The following is a 16,083-nucleotide window of genomic DNA, read 5'->3' on the forward strand; positions in this document are numbered from 1 at the left end:
ATTTTTTCTCTATGTTTCCTCTTTTCCAACCGATTTACCACCTCATGGAGGTTTTTAATCAATGAGCCAAGTGCACATTAAGATAACAGATAAAATGATGTGTAGGCTTCAAATATATGCTTTGACATGTACCTGAATTTCAGAGACCAAATTCTTTGATTGAGATGAGATCAGGAATTGTTGAAGAAGAGTGTGGGGCTACAAATTATTAATTCTCTAGAACCATACTTCAATATAGTTTTGATGCCCATGGTCCACTTGTTGATTTGGGTCATTGTAGATGTCTTCTTCTTCCATGAATTTTAGATCTTCTTCTTTTTGCTGATTATTCTCTTGAACAAATCAAGGATCTAATGGTGAACATGAGGGAGCATTCTCAATCCTTGATTCTAATGTCTTCTCTTCATCAAGTGTAGTCCATGATTCTTTGGTCTTCTCATTTGAATATTATTTTTATGCATGTTTTCCTTCAATGGAATTATGAGAATATCTTTTTATAAATACATTTCCTAAGCTAAGATGAATACCATTGAGATCAAGAGGGGATATTAGAAAGTGTTGTACCTCAACATTGTAAGTGGGTTGAGCTAATTCCATGTGTGGGTTTGGAAATGGTGGTAGAGGTAGTTGAGTGGGAGTGGATCTATGAGATGGATGTGGTTGGGGTTGTGTTTGTGGTGGAGGTGAATGGTAGGGATAGACTGGATTTGGGTACGGACGATATTGAGGAAAATATTTAGGATATTGTGGATTTCTCCCACAAGATCCTTGCCAAGATTGGTTTTGGGGTTGACAGGGCCAAGGTTTCAAAAGAAAGGGTGTGTTCCAATCACATTGATATGAATGTGCATAACCTTGAAATTATAAATTAGGTTCTTGCATCATAATCAGTTTATAAGGTTTCAATGGTCCTCTTGGAGCTACATAACATCGATGCTTTGGTGATTAACTTGCTCCATTGTCCTCTTGGAAACATTCCTTTAACCTTGTTAATTTTACTTAGTAAAATTTCCAGGTTTAGCTTGACTTACTAATCATGATGTTGATTGACTTACTCTTGGCCTTCCTCTTGATATGGCTTTGCATGTTTCACTATTTTTTTCAAATAATAGTTGTTATACATCACCTCTACTCATGAGATTAAGAATATCAATCCACTCATCCCTAATGGTTCTATGTAAGAGGGTTTTTAGTGTGTCAAATCCTACATGATGTAAATTTTCCTTCTTAACATTATACATGAACCTCTCTATTAAATCGTCAAGGATCTCATCTTCTTTTGTATTTATTCTAAAAATTTATTCTTTAAGATCATGATCTTTATATTTTTCTAGAAACATATTTCTCATATCATTCCGTGATATTAATGAAATAGTCCCTAAACTCATGAACCATTTAAGAGTTCCATCCTTCAATGTTCCTGGAAACAATCTCAGCTTTTAAGTGTTTAATAAGTAACCATAAGATCTACAAACAATTTCAAATTCAAATAGAAAGTTTTCCAAATCCTCTAACCTCATACCATGGAAGTTTAGAAGAAAAGATGATGGTATGTTCTTCATATGAACATTGATATCAATATATTGAATGGGAAATCTAAGAAGGTCTTCTTCATTGTCATCATCTCCATCAATTTATTCTACCTTATCTGTCACCTCTTCTTCTTTTACCAGAAAAAATGAATGGTAATGTGGCTCTTACTGTACCACATGATCAAATGGTGGGGGGGGGCGAGGGGGTTGGTGTTGGAGAAGTATTATTTACTTTTTATTTTTTTGAATAAGAATGATAATGAAATGAAATTTTCTATTTTTGAAATGAAATATGTTGAATGAAAATATTTTTTCTTGTGGAAAGTAAAAGAAATTAATCAACTAAGGAAGAAAATAATTCACACATTGCACCTTCCTCACAACATTGCCAAAAAGTGATGAGCCTCAGTATTACAAAAAGAATGTTGTAACTCCCAAGGACACAAACTTTAATTATAAACCCAAGGTTCACAAAAAACTTGAGAGGTATCGATACTATATGTCTAGCATATAATGTGTCCTTCCTTCGATGCCATGATGTAATGCAATGCATGTAATGAAATCAGATCCCAAATTAATTGCAAAAATGGAAATGCTCGAAATGGGAACCTTAACCTATTGCAGGAAAGAAAATACAATTAAAATAAACCTATTCTAATTGCATAAAGAAAAGATCATGAACTAAATATCAATCATTACATTTCAAAGAGTTAAGGTCCATTGACAGAGTTCATTAGATGTGGCAATCAAAAATATCATCATTGTATTATCCATTTCGTAAATCTGTCCATTGACCTAAATTGTTGAGAAGTTTTGCAACAGTAAAAGGCAAGTCCTAAGTGGTCTTTAGTCTTCCCTAATCATTGATTTATAGCCTAGGAATAATGATTTAACCCTAATGGGAAAAAATCAAGTTTTTTTAAAAATCTAGGAAAGTATATACATGTTGGAAGAGTGCTACATGAAGTTAAATATTTTCTACAACAAGATATAATCAACGAATGACAAAGAAAATAAAATCCAAATTAGATGCGAAAAATTGTTTTATTTACCAAGATGTCCCAAGTCTCCATTCCAAGTGGAATCGCTCAAAAATACCCATTTTAACACATGCTAAAAAATAGCAGAAAATTACTAGTCTAAAATCTAGAAATGCGAAAACTAGTGAGCTAGCTAATCTATGAAATGGCTAACCTACAGGGAAACTTTTAGGGGCCAATATTCGCATGTGGGCCAATTTTCAATGGTTTCTCCAAGAAAATGTTTCCTAGATTTCAGATTTTTCTAAAATATATTTGCCCAAATTTTATATTATAGAATTTATTTACCTTTGAAATCACCAAAATTTTATAGAGACTATATAAAATCATTAAAAATTTGAATAGTTCTAGAAGGATATCAATACACATTTTACAGTTTGCATATTAGAAACTAGTGAGATTCGTCAAGGTTTCTAAACTTTAAGATCAATTTTCATCCTTAAGATATTCCTTTCTAACCTAATCAAGTGAAAATGAAATGGCGTATTTTTTTTATTAACTGGAATGTGTTTGTGATCTAATGAAAGTTGAATGAACTTGATTGAAGCTTGTTAGGATGTTCTAAAAATATAGCAAAAATTTACTACTATTTTCAACAAAGCCACTTCCAGAAATTTATATTTTGGCATAAACAAACTAATCCAAGTAGCTCAATGATTACTATAACCTTCCAAAGATGTTACAAGGATGAAATAAAGCTTGTGATCCTACAAAAGAACTTACTTCAACCATTTAACCCAATCCTACAATATAGAATCATCAATACTAAATGCAGAAATAGTTAAAACAAGAACAAGAGATGCATGTGAATAAGAAGTGAAAGGAAGAAAAGTAAATGATACAAAATTGCTTTGAGGATCCTGTGATGGAAAAGCCCAAGGAAAATTAGAGTCCTACAAAGGAGACCAAGATTTAGAAGTTGAACATGGAACCAGTCTTTATTATTTCCATGAGTACAATTACATCCCTGCAAGAAATGAAAGTGGAACTGCAAAAATACGAGTTCCCTCCACAATAAGACTAAGGAAAATCAACCCCTAGAGGAAAATTCGACTTGGTACTTATAAAAAATCATTAAGAAGCATTATCCATCAAAGGAGGAAGCTTTCCCCTTCAAAATTCCTATAATAGTGGATATGGTTCCCAACACTAGGAATTTGCATTAAATGACACGGAATACATTGCATGATTTTTTCAATCATTGGAGCTCTAGAATCTGTGGAATAATTTTAGAATATTTTGTTTATTTATTATCCAATATTGATCCTCCTATAGTATGTATCAAGTCCCTAAATTATCTCATCCTCCAAACCTTCATAATCTTCCCAATATTCTCACAATATTACACAAAAATAAATAATATTAGGGACAAATATGTAATTATCCATAAACTTTCCTAATCAACATATTCAATTTAAAAATACAATATCTAATGAAAAAAGAGAGTTTTAATGTGTTGAAGGATGGTTATATGGGCCTTAATTTATCTATAATTTGGAGGCCCATCAATCACACCTAGAAAAATCCATTCCCATGACAACAAGAAAATCAAATACACACATATGTGTACCATGCATGCACTATCTAGCTAGGAAATAACACATCAAACGTCTTACCTAGAAGGATTCCAATTAAAGCTACTTTATCTAACTTTTCCTTGCTTTTCGTTCACTTTCATTGTCCTTCCTTTGCATTCATTTACTTGCTTTCTTGCTTTCTCATCATGATTGTTACAGGGAAAAGTGTCTATGCAGAACTGCTAATCCCACTAAGGCTGGTAGCTACCTTAGAAACAAACAAAGTAAAACTACTTTCATTTTCCTTTATGAAAGATAGATGAGAGAAGAATTAAGGAGACCAACCTCTGTCTTGCGCTTGGTTCCTTGCTCGATTCCTCTCTCTTCTGATAGTCCTTTGCTACTTGCTTTCTTGTATACCCAGCTTCACATAGTACCTGTAGAATCAAAGCAGCATAACTCTATACAAGAACATGGATCTATTATCATAAAAAATCTAGGATCAGATGTAAATTTACCATACAAATGCATAGAACATAAATCACACAAGAGTATGGAGGAAAACTTGAATAGCTTTATTGATAATCAAGAAAGAGCCAAGAGAGTTACAACCAATTATTCTGACCCAGCATCATCCTCTCAGCAAGTGAGCCCTTCTTCACCTCATGAAAAGCTTAGATCACCCAACACTATGATGTTGCCTCAAGAAACCAACAGCAATTCCTTACAAGATGCAGAATTCCAGCCTCTGGATCTCTGGGATGAGGGATCCATATATAGATGCCTGCAAGGGAGATGAGTCAGCTTGTGATTTGATTAGTGTCTTCCCTCTGATATTTCTTGATTCCACTTGGAGATTGATGATCTCTTACTCATCCCTGGTCGAATTCAGAGAGGCAAGTGTCACAGGAGAAGTCTTTGGAAGATTCCATGCTTCTCCACCTCGCGGATTGACACTGCCATTTTTCCCTTCTCGCCCATCGCACCCCATAGAAGGGATTTTTGAAATGCAACACACCTACTATGCATATCTAGGTGAGATGCAACGCACTTTGCCTATGGAGCAGGTGAAATGGTCCAGTTTTGACCAGTTCTTAGCAGTTTTTCATGGAGAACTTCTGGGAGAAGCTGTAATAAGTTGACCTTATTCTTTTAGGGGTTGGAACAACACTTTGAGGGACTTAGGAGCCCTTATTTTATGGACATTTATGCTTGGTATTGCAGTGCCCAAAAATGTTTATAACAGTTGCCCCCTAAAGCATGAGGTCGTTAATCTTTTCTGATGTCGGGTGAAATGCTTTGTCATGAGGATCCGAATTTCTTTCAAGCTGGAAGGAGACCTATAATAAGATACAATACAATACATTATCTTCATAATATTTTCATTATCTAGGTGAGGTGGGCATTCCCATGCTCAACTTTATAAATTCGTTTTCATGTAAATAGGATAGACAATCGTCTGAGTGTAGACTGATGATTCTGGTAGAGCCATCATCCCTTAGATTGGATGATTATCTGTGCAGCAATGATGTACAGTTGATGTCTTTATTTTCCTGAATATATATCGCAGCTCGAATGGATGAAACTAGATCCGGAGTCTTCAATCTCGTTTGATCTTCACTCAAAGTACAAGTTAATCCATGTGAGAGATGTTCTGGAGTAGAACATGGAAAGACATCACCTGATTACCAGCCAATGATGTAAGCTGTTAACAGGCACGAGATGAATCACCGATAATGATAATGATCCTCAAGGTACTGCAGTAGAATTCACATGGTGTGAATAAGGGACTTGGAGTCAAACACCACGTAAAATATTTCGGTCGAAGGCCATTAATGTAAACCTGTCGCCAGAAGTGAGAAACTTGCCATTGAGGCATGCAAGCTTCAAAGTACTGAAATGGGTGTTCCTAGATCGACTTCTTGGATAATGAGCTGATGTCGACAAGAATCGATCCGTCATAGGAGGGCCTTAATGAATCCCACATCAATGACATGGAATGGAGTAAATGATTTTAATGGAGGTGAAAATGATCTGGTGATATAAGGTTCAGGGTGGCGGTCATGAAAGAATGGAGCGTAAATGTATTGCAGCGAGTGAGACATAGGTGAATTCTCTGAGTAACTTCTCTTGAACATATTGGCGACACTGACATGATGGATTGGTAGCATTAACCCCAAATGTGGATGGTGTGATGTGACCATGGTGATGTGACCGGTGAATGAAACAACCCAACCCGACTTGGATGTGGAGTGAAAGTGTCATGTTCAAGAGCGACTTGCTACCAACAAAGTTTCTTCACGTTTTCTTCCCAATTTTTCCCCGGTCATTTCTGATCAGTACCTCTTTATTTTTGTCAAGCTTGAGGAGGGTAACATATGCTTGTTCTATAATTTTCCCTTCAGGAAAACCCATCGCTATGTTTTAACGAGCCTAGCGATAGTGAAACTCGTTCTTGTCTGTTATGGACAAGTTTGTCGCTATTAGGTTTTAACGAGTTTAACGACAAAGATAACTCCTTTTCAATTTTAGAGAGTCTAAAAAGGGACGTAAAGGAAACTCCAAAAATCCTTTTTCGTCATCTAATCCCTTAGGTCCGAAAAAGTATAAAACAATACATAAGGGATGAATTTTCGGTACTTTTAACGAGCCAAACAAAACAAGCGCTCGGTCTTTTTGTGTAATAATCCCTCAGGTCCAGAAATATTAAAATCTAAAGGAGCGATAGAACTTCCGGTCACTTTAACGAGCTGGAGAGGCCAAGGGATCAACAATATTTTCATATTTTACGAGTGAGCTGGAAAGAGCTTAAAGGAGACTCGTTTTTTGAGGAACGAGAGATAAATTCGGGTAGCAGCTGATTCCAGGTAAGGTTTGGAATTTCCCAATCACGATAGTGTTACAAGGATGGCTAATAGAATCACTCTTCGCAGCTGTTCCTCAAAAGGGGTAAACAATCAAGTGGGGGTGAATGATCGGCCAATACAAAGTGGAGGTGATAATGAGAACACGACCAAGGCTTCAAAGGCTGAAGTACTACATTCATGATGGTTATTTACCGGAAATTGGTTCACTTTTTAATGAGCTTAAACGCTGGGGGAAACATTTGCTCGTTGCTTATGTTTATTTTTTTAATGAGCATGAAGTCCGCGTTAAAACTGCTCGATTAATCCAGTCGTATAATAAGAATGTCTCATATATAAAACGACATTATTTCAAAGCTTTGCCCCACATCCTTTCTTTATGCAAGTTAGGAAACGACCAATCCTAGGAGTTTGAAGGGTTAAAGGACCTACAAATTTAAAAAATAAATGGTCACTCTTCGCTTGCATGCCAAAAGGTTTGCATGCCCCCAGGTATAGAGACATAGAGTTTCAAGGTTACCCCACAATTTCGCAGACAAAAACATTTGTTTTACCAAAAGGCCTACCTCTTTCAGGTTATCAAAGATTGTTCTATTCACACTGCAAACAAAACACTTCTTCGGCGATGTCTACCGAAATAGACAAAGGTGAATGGCACAGACGCCTCCACTCACATAACTTTGACGAAGGAATCTTGTTCTAGTCCAGCCCCCTTTTCCAATTTCGGACGGGAGTGTCAGACTAGTCATATATCTCTCACGGAAACCTATGCTATACCTGAAGTTTTCCTACCGTAGCAGACCAGGGTGCATGCCCCCTGGGTTTCAGTCATGTCCCTCGAATTACTCGCGCTCATCAGGTGGACAGACTGGGGATTGATGAGACATTCCTTGGGTGAAAAGACCATTCAGGGATGGTATATGACTATTTGCTATGCGTGAACCGGGGAATGAAAGCTGGTCTACGAGCTTGACCATTCTTCCTTCGTTCGGAAAACACATTACTCTAAAGAGTGATGAGACAATGGCTCTCATGCAATAAATATAGTCTCGCCCAAGGAGTATATTATAAGCCAGGGGTCCTTGGACTACCATTACGTTCATGTGAACGGTTTTCCCTCTCAATGTTATGGGCACATCGGGAAGGATCCCTAATGGTCGACTGGTTCCTTTGTCAAAGACTGTTAGATTTCTCATCTCAGGCAAAAGCGATGGTGAACCAGACGCTTTCCAAGCAGTCGATGAAAGGATACTCATAGAAGACCCTTCATCTATGATGGTACCGGCCATAACCATTCTATATATTTGAGCAATGATTCGGAATGGTATACTAGCCGGTAAACGAGGTTTTCCTAGTAGATTCCAGTCAAAGGACACAACTAGGTTTCTTGGAGGTGGGACCGAATAGACGGTCGGGTACGACTCTGATGAGCTTCCTTCCTGCGGTAAAGGAATGGGTAATTTCCCCCATGTTCATCAGAGTCTGTGCTTATGAAAAGAATTTGGACGGTGTCATCCTTGTTCTCTTCGGTGACTGTATCATCTGAAGATGGGACCTCTGAAGGCAAGACCAGGTCAACTGCCACCTCGACCTTTTGAATTTCATCTGCTATGGATTCAGATGGTTTTTCTTCAGTGATAGATACTTCGGCCGACCACCTGGGTGGGTCAGCCGGATTTTCAACTAGTGATGGACTTGGCAAGAGTTTCTTATATCCAGGAGGGAGCCGTAAGAGTGAAACCAGATGGTCGTCCAAAACTCTTTTAGCCTTTTCTAAGAAGTGACAACGATGTACGGCGTGATCGCCTTCACATAGTTTACAAGGAAATTTCATTTTTTCTTTTTGTCCAGGGGCTTCACTTTCATTAGTCGACGGCATATTTTCAACATGATCATCAGAGGTTGACGACACCGGGTTGTGCAAACGAGGAGACCAGTCACATAAGATCCGAGGAATGCAAGGACAATCTCTATGAAAGTGGTCTCCCTTGCAAATGACACATGGATTTTCACTAGATGATGCTTGGTTACCCCTTTTCGCCTTTGGCTCCTTCTTCTTCTTCTCTTTCTTCTTCGTTTCCTTCTTCTTCTCAGGTACTTTATTTTTGGCTTTACTAGCCCCATCAAGCGAAGAGGAAGGAGGAGAGGAAGAATTGGATGAAGTAGAGGGTTGGGGGGTAACTCTGGAATTGTCTAGTTACTGACTCGATTGTTCAGGAATCGTGGTGTTCTGAACGACGAAGGTTGAGAAAAGCCATATGGGCAAACCAATTGTCAATCCTGGAAGTGACAATGTGGCCATATGGGATGCACCAGCATCTCCCCAAGAGGAGAAGGGACTAGGATTTCCTCCAAGGGTAACTCCTTGGTTGGTGGACTCCATTTTCCTCAACCTAAGACCAGCGTAGGAAAGGTGATGATTATTACGTTTAAAATAAATTTCAGACGCTTTGACATAACTTGTTTTTTCAATTTTAAAGAGTCAAGAAAAAACAAAAGATGACTGTAGTCGCCGTCGATTTTTAATGAGCCTGAAGTGACAAGTGCTCAGATGGACCTTTTCCCTTAAGGAGTCTGAAAAGGAACGAAAGAGACTGCTCTGGAAATCTAGACAGAGGGATTACCAAACCAATCGCAAAATTGCAGAATACTTTTTACGGTACGGCAGTCAATCTTCCCGAATGATGTCTTTAGTGCATTGCGATCGATAGGGCGGTAGACATGGCTTCCTATGGATAAAGGATTAAGCCTATTGTGGTCTCCCAAAATATACTCGGTGGTACGTGGGAGCACAAGTCTGTACGGGCACTTATCGTCTCAAAGTGGAGGAATCACCCAACCAACAGTGAAAAAAAAGTTACCAAGCTTTACGACGCTGGAATACGTCTCTAGCCTAGACTTCTAGATGTTGTGCGTTAGGTTCCAAAGCGTTATTAGATTCATTAAATTTATTTTATATTTGATCTTGCTTAAGAAATTTTCCTTTCAGGTTCACTGCGTGATGTAGATGTACAATTCCTAAAATGCAATCTAAGATGATAAACAGTCGTTTTATCTTCTTTGTGCAATGAAAATCCTAGCTATTAAGGAAAGAGAGACAATATTCTTTCAGCAAAGAGCATAGAGCACACACTATATTCATTGTCCTAAATCAAACCAATCAAACAGTCTAAATGCAAATGCACATGCATGTATTTGTGTTTAAACCTTCTTAATATGTGAATGATAAAAAGAAAGCCAATGCGCAAATCTGAATTATTTTTCAAAGCGACACTTACTAACAAGTTTCTTTTCAAAATTAAAATGAAGACAATGACAACACTTTGCGATTTGGAAATGAAAACTTGCTTTCGACAGTAGAAAAACTACTAATTCAGATCGAATACAATAGTAATAGGGTAATCGACTATCAAGAACAATCAGATTCTCTTCTATGACTGAAAATGACACTTGCGACACTTTCAAATCAAGAAACGACAGTACAATTACGTTACGTCTTTGTAAAGGAGAACTGAAAATGACTCAAAAAATACATAAAAACATTTACAGTTCTTTGCACAATGGAGGCAGAATAACAACAAGAAAAGGGGTTTCAAACAGAGGTGTATTGACTACGTGCAGCAAAACTCTTGAATAGATCTGAAAAGAGTGAACACAGAAACCAAAATTTAGGAACAATGCCTAGTCTGATCAACGCACCTGTAACACAGTGAAAATTAAATGCAGCACATCTACTACACTCGAGAAGTGTGCTGAATTTGAGATTCACAGAACAGACAGTGCGCTGAACCAACGATGAGACTTTGATTGGGTTCCGGGTCACAGTTTATAGTTCAGTTCAGGGATTTTGGCCGAGCAAGTGGTAATGAGTAAATCAATCACAGGGGTAGATCTAAGGAGGTTACTAGAGCCACCACAAGGGCAATTAGAAATCTTTTAAATCAATTTTTCAATTCATAAACAAAACCTGCAGATTGACTGAAGCAACGTTGATCTACTTTGCATTTGCATAGCAAATGCAGTTCGAAGGCTAGCTGGCTTGACTTCAGGCTCCGTCTGTAAGTTTATCAAGTAAACAGATGTAGATAAGCAATCAATCTATTCAATACCCAGCGGAGTCACCATTTTGTTACAGGGAAAAGTGTCTATGCAGTACTGCTAATCCCACTAAGGCTGGTAGCTACCTCAGAAACAAACAAAGTAAAAATACTTTCGTTTTCCTTTATGAAACATAGATGAGAGAAGAATTAAGGAGACCAACCTCTGTCTTGCGCTTGGTTCCTTGCTCGATTCCTCTCTCTTCTGATAGTCCTTTGCTACTTGCTTTCTTGTATACCCAGCTTCACAGAGTACCTGTAGAATCAAAGCAGCATAACATTATACGAGAACATGGATCTATTATCATAAACAATCTAGGATCAGATGTAAATTGACCCTACAAATGCATAGACCATAAATCACACAAGAGGATGGAGGAAAACTTGAATAGCTTTATTGATAATCAAGAAAGAGCCAAGAGAGTTACAACCAATTGTTCTGACCCAGCATCATCCTCTCAGCAAGTGAGCCGTTCTTCACCTCATGAAAATCTTAGATCACCCAACACTATGATGTTGCCTCAAGAAACCAACAGCAATTCCTTACAAGATGCAGAATTCCAACCTCTGGATCTCTGGGATGAGGGATCCATATATAGATGTCTGCAAGGGATATGAGTCAGCTTGTGATTTGATTAGTGTCATCCCTCTGATAGTTCTTGATTCCACTTGGATATTGATGATCTCTTACTCATCCCTGGTCGAATTCAGAGAGGCAAGTGTCACAAGAGAAGTTTCTGGAAGATTCCATGCTTCTCCACCTCGCGGATTAACACTACAATTTGTCCCTTCTCGCCCATCAAACCCCATAAAAGAGCTTTTTGCAATTCAACACAGCTACTGTGTGTATTTAGGTGAGATGCAACACACTTTGCCTATGGAGCAGGTGAAATGGTCCAGTTTTGACTAGTTCTGAGCAGTTTTTCATGGAGAACTTCTGGGAGAAGCTGTAATTAGTTGACCTTGTTATTTTAGGGTTTGGATCAACACTTTCAGGGACTTAGGAGCCCTTATGGACATTTATGCTTGGAGTTGCAGTGGCCAAAAATGTCTATAACAATGATGCTCTTCTCTCTTTGGGAGTAATTCAAAAGTCAAACTGACAAAAGGTTCTGAACTGATCCCCGAAATCATTTTTATTATTGAGGCCTCTAATTTCTTCATTTTTCTTGTATTTTCCTTGAATTTCCTCATCATGAAAACCTATGACCTTTCATCTCTATTTTATCCTATTTTCCTTTATTTTCATTAATAAATACCAATAATTTCCACTTTGGAAATGCCTTTTCCAATTTCCTTAGCCATAATAAACAACAAGTCATGCCCACTAGGATGTTTTTCCCAACATTCAACCTGGAATACATGTCCCATGACCTTGCTCTTATTTTTCCTTTATTAACTTTATTACATAAAATTTTAACCCGGGGTTGTTACAAGAATCAACAATAGAGATAACACATGAAATTGTTTTCCTATCTGGTGGACTCCATGCCCAATCTGCATAGTGAAGCCTTGGATCTTCACTCCCTCTATCCTCTTATACCATAACCCATATGAAGTTATGCCTTTGAGATACCTTAACACATGATTTTCTACCTTTCAATATAGCTTGGTAGGCTTCACCATGGATTGACTCAATTAATTTACTACATAACATGTATCAGGCTTTGTGTTCACCATATACAATAAGTATCACACAAGTTTTATCTAAATGATAGCATCTACTACCTCTCCTGAATAACAATTCTCCTTCCTCCAATTTTTAGCTAGAGACATGTCCATAGGCTTGCAGTTCCCCATCAGAAATATCTGAATTATTTTAGAGGAATACTTTCCCTGACTCACAAACAACTCACCATCACCATGCCATACATCCATCCCAAGGAAGTAATGCATCAAGCCCATGTCCATCTCAAAATCCCTTGCAAGGTCCCCCATGCAAAATTGGATCAACTTCTCATCCCCTGTAATTATTAAGTCATCAACTACAATACCTAGATAAGAAACTTTCCATCTACCACAATGTGATAGAGATTCTCATTTGCTTTACTTTTGGTGAAGCTCCATCCACTAAGATATGTGTCAATCCAAGTGTACCATGATTGGGGGGGTTGCTTGATACCATACAGGTCTCTCTTGAGTCTACACATATGTCTCTCCCTGTCATATGTCTCAAATCCCTCTGGCTACTCTATGTCAATTTCTTCCTCAAAAACACCATTGAGGAAGGTGATCTTCAAATCAATCTGATTGATCTTCTACCCCATATGTGTAGCTAATGCTAGAATGATTTTGATCAAGGAATATCTTACAACTAGGGAAAATGTTTCCATATAGGCAACTCCTTCTATCTATGAAAACCCTTTGGCCACAAATCTGGCCCTATATTTCTCGATACTCCCATCAGTTGCATGCTTCACTTGGTAAATCCATCTAGAACAAACCACTGAATGATTCTCTCTTATCATCATCACCTCGCAAACAATGCTCTTCACGATGCAGTCATACCCATCCATTATCACATCAACCCACACTAGTTTTGAAAGTGCTTCCTCAAATGAAGAAGGATTTGACTCAATGTGTTATGTCATGTGAGCCATATATCTAGTGTGTTTTTCTAGTGGCCTCCTCTTCCTGCACAAGGATATAGGAGCTACCATGTGCTCATGTGAATCTTGCGTCAATCTATCATCTTCTCTAGTTCTCTTCCTGTCTTATCTGGATGTTTCTAGCTGAGTGGGTGCCTCCACTTGGCCTCCTATCTTCTCGTCCACATGTGGATCCTCAACAACATCTTAAAGCTCTAGATGTGGCTCCTCCTTTGGATCTAGAAGCTCATCCTTTGGGGGGATACTCAAATCTCTTTCTAGAGAGCATCTCATAGCCTTCACCACATCAAATTTTACATATCTCCTCAATATTGTCACCCTGAGTGAGGGCGAATATATGTTGTAGTTATGTGGAGTCTCTGCGTATCCTACAAAGACTCGCATATCAAGTGTAGGGTCCAATTTATTTTTACTATCCTTGGAGACATGAAAATGCATAACAGCTCCAATAAATGTAAGATGAGATACATTTGGCTTTCTCCCACATAAAGCTTGATTTGGTATTATTATGCCAACTATTCTATCAAGGCTCATGTTTTGCTAATAAGCTGCAGTGTTGCATGTTTTTTCTCATAGATGTAATGAAATCCCTTAATCACACAACATGGATCATTCTTCTCCCACTATGCTCCTATTTTTCCTTTCATCCACACCATTTTTTTGTACGCTATGGGATGGTATCAGTTCTCTTCTAATATCCACATTGGCCCAAAAGTCCTTGAAGGTGTTTGAAACAAATTCTCCTCCATTTCCACTTCATAGGGTTTTTAATTTCTAACTAGTATCCTTTTCAGCTAAAGCTTTGAATTCAAAATATTTGGAAAAATCGTCATCCTTTTTCCTCATGGAGAAAATCTAGCATTTTTTGAAAAACTCATCAACAAAAATTACATAATAGTTATGTTTTGTTGTAGAGCCTATAAAAAAGAGTCCACATCCATCACAGTGGAACCACTAAAAGATTTATCCCACTCTGGTATCTCGACACTGGGAGGTGTATTTGACATATTTCCCCAATGTAAACATCTTGCATAAATCATGTTGACCAAGGGTGAATTTCAGGAGACTGGTGATAATATGATGCATGATTTTTTAGGCCCCATGGTGTAAGTGTCCCATGCACCTATGCGATAGTTCTCAAACATCTCAACTCTGCACATTCTTTTCCTTTCTACTCAGTGCAATGAAAGCTTCCACCTCAATTTTATAGATATTCTTCACTCTAAATCCAATCCATTTCACTTTCCTGACACCTACATGTCCTAGAGAGGCTTTCCCCTTACTGAAAATAACATCATAGCCTCTATACTCCAATACAACTACAAAGATCATTTTTTTCTCTAGCTTAGGTACATACATAACATCTTGCAAAAGAAGATGGGAGCCTGAGTCCCTTTTCAAGGTTACAATTTGAATTCCTTTGGTAATGTACCTCCCATCATCCCCAAGTTCTATGTGCATTTGGAGATCCTTCTTCTCTAGGCTACTTAAGAATTATTTGCATCTTGTCATAAAAAATGAGGCACCTAAATTTAGGTACCACACTCACCATTACATTGTTGGACATGCATGTAATTAGGACGAAGTCTAATTCAAATTGTGAGGCAAGTGATTCACCTCCTGCTCCACCTCAAGGCTTCTTGTTAGACTTCTTGTGTGGACACATTGTTGCATAGTTCACATATTCATGGCAGTGAAAACATTTTATCTTACTTAGGTCCTTATTCTTGCTAGCACTCTTGCTTCCTTTGGGCCTTATGTCCCTTAACTTTCTTGCACTTCTGAACCAAGGGAGAATTATATTCCTCCTCTACTTTGTATGCTACTCCATCTCTAGTGTTCCTTCAAATTTTTTCCTGCATTAAATTGGACCAAAGTCTCTCCCAATTTGATAAATTTTCCATTCCATATATAGATTCCTTGTACTAACTGTGTAGGATTTTGGAAGGGCTATGAGATCTATGCTCTCTAGCTTGGATGAAGGTATATTTTTTTGAACCCCTCAAAAATCATCTTGACACTGAGTGAATCTACAGAGGTAATGTGGAATCATTTCGCTTTTCTACAATCATATGTTTCTAAGCTTGTCCCTCAATGCCAATTTCCTGACATCACTACTATTTTCGAATAGCTCGGTGAGTGTATTAAACATAGAAAATAGAGTTTCTTTGTCATGTAAATTTGAGACGTGTGGTCTCTCACACCCTCTAGGATGATCCTCCTAGATTTTGTAGTATCCTTCCTCCACTGGGATAATTGTTTTGCATACAATACTGCTATTTTTGGAATGTTAATTTTGGTGTACTCCAACATTCCATTGTCATCAAGTAAAACTTCCATCTTGTCGTTATAATCTATGAAATTGAAGGTTCCCTACAAGGCATACCCCAATCTCAATCCATTAAAAGGCATTTTCCCGAACAT

This window comes from Pinus tabuliformis, chromosome 4_2 (genome assembly GCF_031772625.1).
Source record: "Pinus tabuliformis cultivar Carrire ecotype Pingquan chromosome 4_2, CPIR1, whole genome shotgun sequence".
NCBI lineage: Eukaryota > Viridiplantae > Streptophyta > Pinopsida > Pinales > Pinaceae > Pinus > Pinus tabuliformis.